Source organism: Lonchura striata, chromosome 2 (assembly GCF_050655825.1).
Source record: "Lonchura striata isolate lonStrDom1 chromosome 2, ASM5065582v1, whole genome shotgun sequence".
Taxonomy (NCBI): domain Eukaryota; kingdom Metazoa; phylum Chordata; class Aves; order Passeriformes; family Estrildidae; genus Lonchura; species Lonchura striata.
In genome coordinates this window covers 133498988-133507407 of record NC_140704.1, presented here as the reverse complement: position 1 = coordinate 133507407, position 8420 = coordinate 133498988, and positions in this window count along the sequence as shown.

Below are 8420 nucleotides of genomic sequence, written 5' to 3'. Positions count from 1 at the left end.
ATTTTTGTGTTAAGAGGGGTTTAATACTTTATCAAGCAGAAGCCCTCAAGACTTGCACAATTTCAGCACCTGTGCTTGCAGTGAAGGGCTTAGTGGTCTGTGTGTGCATGTCTGAAAATTGTGCATGAACTTTAAAACAGTAACAGATCCATCTAGTCACTTCCAGAGTTCTGGTGGTTTTTCTCTTGGGCAAATTGGCTTGAGAAGCAGTAAAGCTGGAAACATAATCAAAATCTCTATGTAGCTTGCTATGTTTATTCAAAACATCAGAAAGGGTAGAGGAATCTGCATGAAAGAGTTGTGCAGGTCACTGAACACCATGATAAAAGCAAATATTAATTTCTTGATTTCCTAATTTAAAAATCTTTACAGAAGAACCAAAGCTTTAGTTTTCACCTTACACACACACACTTTTAATGATGTTTTCTACTAAAGTTATAGTGCTTCACTAAGAATACACCAGAATTTATTCACAATTACATGGCCTTTTACCTTTGGAGGTGAAGCTTTAAAATCAAGTCCACCATGGCAATGCCATTACTATCTCTCAGTGCCTGCTTCAGCCACTTCTACTTTCCTGTCTCTGGGCCAACACAGGCAGTAGCACTGCTAAGCTGTAAACTGGCTGAAAGCAAAGAAAAACCCCATGAGTTTTTCCAGATGGATTAGCTTCCGGATCTAGTCACTGGATGGCAACACAATAAAAGGATGGGAAGTGATGTAGCATAGTTTGGCCAGGAGTCCACTAAGCAGCTAATTGTGGCTCTGACTGTCAGTGCAGGGATGGGTTTTAGCTTCATCAATCCAGCTAAAGGCCAGCTTGTTAGACAACGAGTTCAGATGGCCACTTACACACATGCAAAAGTAGCACACGTGGAGCAGATGACACGAGGTGATGCTGCAGGTAAAGGTTTTGACCAGAAGTAGATTACACCCTAGGCTAAGTTGTCTGTGTCAAAAGCAGAAGAATTAGAAAAAACAGTTTTGTTGCTATTTTTCAGAGGGAAAGCTGAAAAAGGGAATAGAGGAAAGAAAGGGGCATGAAAAATCTAATCACTTCTTTGACTATGTATTTTTTCTAAAACTAGAGATTACAGAAGTATTTTTTGCAAATACATTTCTATATCTTCCTCTGAAACTACAACATGCTAAGTCTCATGGTCCATCAATACACTGTTTTGCAGTTCAGCTTGCATTTTTCTGTACAAATGCTTTCTGGGTGACTTCATCCTTTGATTGTTCCTGTACAGAAGATCAAGTAAACCAAACTTGAAAGGCTGAAGTGGCCTGATCAGAAAGCTCACAAAAGCAAGAGAGTAGCTGCTATTATACAAACTACTTCATTGCTGCAATTTTATATCAGTGTGAAGCTTAGACATTGGATTCTGTAGTTACCTAAGAAAGTGGCTTATTTGTCTAACCAACACCTCATTTTAGTGCATTGCTGGGAGAGTAACATCATCTCCACACTTTGCTCCACAGAGAAAACTGGTTCTGAGAAGCTTTCTGCAGGCTCTCAGTAATGCTATTAAAGCTTGAAGTAGCAGGCATTCCAAGCCCTGGGAAACATGTAAAGCAGCAGGCCTTAAGATGACTGGAGTAGCTAAAATCCTTTAAATTATGGCTTTCATAGGGTTTTACATATTGCAGTGTGACATTCTGGACACAGCAAAGTGTAGCCACCTTCTCAGGGCAGCAAATGACAAATTATGTTGAGTATGGTGGTTATCTGAATAAAACACTATGATACCCACAAACCCTATCTCCTGGGGTTTGTTATCCTTACCTTCACAAAGGAATTCTAACTGCTGGGGCCTTTCAATGCAAATCCATTCTTTGGACACTGTCCTGGCTGCATCATTTGTGTGTACAAGTCCATCCTCTGCTGCATACCACAAACACAAGTTAAGACAGAAGCAATCAGAAGCCAAACTAGTGCAGAAAAGAGCCAGCAGCTGCTATGCAACCTTAACCTTTCTTAAAGTGCTGGGCAGATGTCGAAGTTCACGCTGCAGAATTAGACATTCATAATGCTCCCACCACCATGGCATTAAGAGCAATTCAACAACAGAAACAACACTGAGGTAATCAGCTTTCCCTAGCAGCACAACACATGGGTACACACAGGATCTGTCCCCAGACTCTGGCAGCCCCAACTGGCTGACCTCAAGAGAGTGTCCCTGGAGACAAACACCTCCTGCACAGCCACACATGCCCAAATTCTTTGAAGGAAATGTTAACATGCTCACTACTAAATAGATTTGCATAGACCACTTACTCCTAAAGTTGTGCTAATACTGAAAGAAAAGATGTCACTGGCTTCTCTTATTTACTCTATAATTTTATGAAAGTAAAAAAAAACAAAACAAAACAAAACAAAACAAAAAAAACACAAAAAAAAACAAAAAAAAAACCTCCTCCAAGAGCTCATAGTTGTTGCTCAAAGCTATGTCAATAATTTTGTTTTATCTCCTGAGCATGGCATTAGGCACATAACCAGTTCCATTGCCATTTCAATGCTATTTCGTAGACCTGGGATAACCTCTCCAAACCACACTAGAGAGGTCGCTCCCAGATTACCTCTACTTCTGCTCTCCCAGTCCAAGGCAAGGAAAATATCACAAAAAAATTTTGTACTGTCTCTATCAGTCTTCCCTTTGTGTCCTTACATCAGTGTTTCAGTCCTTAGCTGAGCTGGTATTCATGAAGACTCAGTTTAGCCCAAAGGCTACTGTCCTAAGATGCCTTGTGGAGGAGTCCTATACATAAGTCCTACAGTGTTAGCCTATATTCTACCTCCCTAAATTAAAGCTCATCTTGAGTGCCTCTGTGGCTTCCAAGCCCAGTAGATGCACTTGCCCCCAAGCATGTCCTCACCAGTTTTTCAGTCTTGACCTTACCAAGTTCCCATTATTTGCAAAGCCCTGAGCAATCCTTATGCAGCAAAGTATGGAAGGGAATAGTTTCATCACAGCAGGCAACAAGTAAATCCAGCAGACAAGCCATTCCTGGACACAATGTATAGATGTTTATAGCCTCCCTTCAGAGAAACCTCTTCAAGGTATTTCAGAAGTGAATGAAATTGACTGAGGTTTAGCACTGCGGCTTCTACAGGGAACAGCTGGCCATGTCTAGAAAGAAAGCTGCTTTTCCTTTTTCCACAGGAACTGCTTATAATGCTTGTTTATCCCCACAATGGCATTCCTGGGTACCTTTGTTACATCTTCCCTGGTGGTTCCACTAGATAGCAGAGATAGCCTGGTGCCAAGGACACCACCTGTAATAATTTTTGTCAATTTTGAACCTATTGTCAGAAAAAACAGCTGTAGGAACGTAAGACTTTAAGCTGTAGAGAACCATCTTCATGCAAACTTTCACAACACTTCCCACTAATAATTTCCTGCATGCCTTTACTGTTACATTAGTAGTCATACTAATCCCTAAAAAACTACTACCACAGTCAATACACCTTTATACTACTCATATCCTCAAACATAAGATCCAGCGGTCAGCTTATGACACTAATGAAGCCAAAATAAGTCTTCCCCCACCAGTGCACCATTCAGCTTTAGAACTTATAGCCATCACATGCTGTCTCCAACCTTTATTTTTTAATGTAGCTATAGAATAAGGATATGAATCCATGGCAGATATGCCCATCCACAGTTTGGATACAAATACATCTGGGGATTTAGCTCCCCACAGCTGCCAGCAAGGCAGCATTTGCTTCTATTTACTTATATCCCATGGACTGTTTAGACACAGCATCTTTTTGTGGTCACTGGCAACTGCCAGATATTAAAGGTTAGTGCCACAATGGGACAGGCTGGCCTTGTTTAAAAGCAATATTAATGCCATAATAATTTATTCAGAAGTAATAAAGAAAAATATTTTCTTATGCCCAAAATATTCAATCTCTATATGTTAGAAACTTTTATATTCTTTTCAGGCCTTTCATTGCTTTTCTCAAAGGCTGTGTTACCTGCTCCGACTCCCTACGAGAAGGCAACATACGGACTGCTCCTGGCCAATTCTGTGTTTGCCCAGTCTGAGGGGTGACAACCCTCCAGAGGAACAGCAGCAAGTGATTTGGAGTGGTCATGTCTCCAGATGGAAAAGAAGTCAATAGAAGACCATGAAAACATAGTGGAAAGTGTCTAGGCAGGCATACAAGACAAGTATTTCAGCCTATATTCTCAAATGAAACAAGCCTCAGGAACAAATACTTGCATGTTTTACATCAGGCCAGACAGCATTTCTACAGTTGTTCTTAGTTGTTCTTACATCATTAATGTAATGATGCAGTGCAAGAGCTTGAACTCTTTTTATATCCCTCTAATTCTTGAAATCAAATATGATATGAAGCACTTCCCAATGCAAACATTTTTTCCTTATGAACTGATCCCTCTTCTTGAATCTCATCAACAGGCAGATTGGATTTTTTCCAGTCAGTATTTCTGAAATTGTTGTATTCTCCAAAGAATCTCAGAATAAAAAAAATAAGTTTCAGAAATCAGTTTTGGATGCAAGAACAAGTTTTCACATGTTCTAAAGGTTGATGTTGGCATTCAAGCAGCATTTATACACCTCAAGGGATCCCAAATATTAATCACTAAAATATTATGTGGAAACATTGAGGCTCACTGTCTCTCCTGATTTCCTAACAAGTTTTTCCATTATACATTTGCTTAACGGATACCAATATCCAGAAGGAAGCTGTGGTTTATATTACAACTGGGTGTGAGTTGGGAGCAGTCAGCATATGTAACCAAACAAGTTTTCAGATTTCTGCCAAGTATCTTGCAGGTCCATCAAGAGAACCACAAACATACCCAGCACTATTTGCACATAGGAACAAATATGTGCATAGACACCATCTAGAGGTTTCAGTTCTCTCCCTGCAGATTTTCTATCCCTATTTTTCCTTTAACTTTTTTTTATCTGTAGTCCTGAAATTTTTTTGTTTGTGAAGTGTCTGCTTTGTGACAGATACTGACAATATCTTTATATCAAGCCACTGATTAGCAGCTTCTATTAGTTTCAGTACTGTAAGACAGATCCTGATTGCAAGTTAGTCTTACTTCATATCCCTTACCCTAATAGCCAGAGGAGCACTAGCAGTCAGATTTATCCATTAGTGTTTCAAGATTCAGTTATTGCCCCTCTTTTCTAGGTCTAGGAAGCTCAGCAGACCCAGAACACCTCTGCCAGCAGCAGGAACAGAAAAAGTAAAGGATGCACACTACCAAGTGCCTTCAGAAAAACTCAAAAAACATTTGACAGATGATCCCAGACTTCAGTGAACAGCAGCTCTTTTCAGAAACTGGTAGGGATTTCCACATACTCCTTGGGCTGGTATGGCACATGACTATAAAGTGCAGGTATACACAAGCTTGCAGCATAATACCTATAGGGTTCACTACTGGAAAGCAGCCCATGAGGAAATGCAGCTTCCATATAAAGCTTTTTTAGAAGTGGTTCATACAAAAGTGAATAGTAAATTTTGTGGTATAATCACCAAAGTTGAAAGTTTTAACACAGTACTTTGTTCACAAAAACCAACAAGACATGTTTGTATTAAAAGTATTTACACAGCCAGAATAATTTTCCTGATCCAAGATTGGAATGTTTATCCATATTTAAAGAAAGAAAGGCTGCATAATTTGACAAATAGCAGAAGCAGGAGCACTAAACAATCAGGTCACCTGTTAATCAAATATAAACATTTAGATCCCTATGACTATATAATCATGGAGGAATATCGCAGATGGTATATTCATCAAGGAAGACTTTTTTTTAATTTAAAAAAAGAAAAGCTTTCCAGTCCAAGAAGTCTTATTCCAAGATAAACCCAGCTCTATCCCTGGAAACACCCTCCTTCAAAAAAAAAACCTGCCTTCCATCTGTCCCTGGAAACACAGCTCCTTCAATACAGATACCTTCCCCACTTTTAACCAGATAACCTGCTGCCCACTCTGCCTACTGAAATCAACTTCCCAGCTGGATAAGGTCATGGTAGCACAACAACAATAAGCAGGGGGAAAGGATCCAGAAGCTCTGCCATGAAAGACTGCAATAGTCTGCCCTGGATAGTGCTGGGATTTTCAACACACCCCTGTAGGAGGCTGCTTCTGAGTACAGTGAAACATCCAGCAATGTACCTTGGTGCCATGAATAACCTGAGATCATTGCAAATGTTCTAAAAAGCCACCTGCATGGATGACACACATGCCTTCAGGCACAACAGGCAGATCTTCCCACCACTGAACTGTGTTGTAAATAGGCAAAAGGAAAAACAATACTCATACTGATCTCTACAGCAAGCTTGCACAATTGTTGCTGTAACAATTAATCCCTCATAGAAATCCAATTGTTTTACTAGTTAGCAGAGAACAGTCAGAAGATGACAGAGCTGCTACCTGAAAATCAAGTCATTGAGTATATTAAGGAAACAAAAGGAAGAAGTCCCCACCAGTCTCCAAGGCAGCATTTTGTATGGTGGGCTGAGTAAAAACTTTCACACTGATACCAGCAACAACATTTTAACAGGTGTACCAGCTCTGAAGAAAGGTGGGGTTGGTTTGGTTTTTTAATTTAAATAATTTTGCTGTCCTGATATCCAGATAGCTGTTGATCAGAGCATGTTCTGCTGCTTTCATACACCATGGAAGTTTTACTAATTAAAACCTACAAATGAAGGGATAATGACAGCCTATGGAAGCATGCAACAATTAGTCTTCCCTGCCAATGCACTCCTCCTCCAATGAAATATGATAGTAGTTAAAGGCATCCCTGCTGTTCTAATTCTTGGCAAGCTACATTTATTTTGAAAGTGAATAATTAAGTGTTCCCCCAAACAATCATTCTGGTGACAAATTTGTAACATTAACTGAAGAGTTAAGGTTATTTTGACAAACTCATGATGGAGAGCAGCTCAATGGAACAAGGATAGGTGATGAAGAGTCCCAAGTTCAGACACTTGATTTAAAATATCAACTAAAAGCCATCAGTAGGCTTTTATATCCAGTGAGCCCATCACTGCAGATGTGATTTCATGTAATCCAAGCCGACATACTTAGCATAAAAATAATAATAAAAACAAAATCACAAGTGTTTAAGAGATGTGGTCCAGAGTGTTGATGTGATGCTGTGAGTACAACTAAGAGAGGTTTTGTTTCTGGCTGCTGCTGTGCTCCATCTGTGACAGAGCTCCCAGGCTAAATACACATATGGTTGTTTCCTAACCCAGTTCTGTCAAGCAATGCTGGTTAGCCAGACACAGAGATATGTGAACAAAGCTGCTGGCAGCAGCTCTGAATGGTATCACCCACTTGTTCCTAGGTTTGCCAGTTTTGAATTCCCTGTAACTTAATTGTGCTTCAATAAGAATCTGAGCAATAACTTGTTTCCCATGATGATCATCATGGAGAATCTGATTCATCACAGAGAACAAGTGAGACTTTTTTCTAACCTTTATTATTGCTCAGATTGGTCATTTTACTTTTACACATACATCTGCATGTCTGCATACATAAATATTAGTGCTATATGTATGTTGCATATGTATATACTTCTACAAGGTTATTAGTGTATAATGAGAAAACCCATAATCTTATCCAGAGCAGGGACATAAGCAGACATGAGAACACAAAGACATTACCTTCTATTTCCTTTTGCAGCAAGTGTCAGAACCATACCTTTATCACATAAAAAAGCCTTTTAACTCAAGCCACTCCAATGGAGAGAACTGTACACACTGGCCCAACAGGGAGATAACCCCAGCATAGCCACTACTAGACAAACACTGGAACAGACTCATGCTCTCAAGCAGTACCTGAATTTCTCAAGACAAGTCCCACAAAAGTGTGAACAAACAAATTTACCTACTCACATTGGTTCAACAGCACAAGAATTTACCACAGGACATAAAGCACAAGAACACTCTTCCACTTATTTTGAGTTCAAGGACTTCCTGAGCCAGGTGTGGTTTCTGAGTATTCACTAACTCACAATGAACTTCCTGTCTAGGAATTTATTCAATTTGTGTGAACCCACACCAGGTTTCAGTTTCCATATCATATTTATGATGTCAACCTATGGCTACAGTCAACCTACGTCCTAGATTGACTGTATGATGCTTTTATCCCCAGTTGGCTGCTCTGTTTATGCCGAATAGTAAGTTTTGCACCTTTAAGACTTGTTCCAGGAGTGAAGGGGCAGGAGCAGAAGCTGGAGTTTGTTTTCAGAAATTGCACACTCCTCCACATTCCTGCTGCTGGACTGCGTTATCTGCGGACAGACAACGAGACAAGACTGTCATTTGCTTTTTAGTTAGTTTTAGCTAGCTGAGGCAAAGAAGTTCCCTGGACTGGCTTTTCCCTTTCTTTGGCCCTGCACCCGTGGCCAGCAGCCGGGTCGGG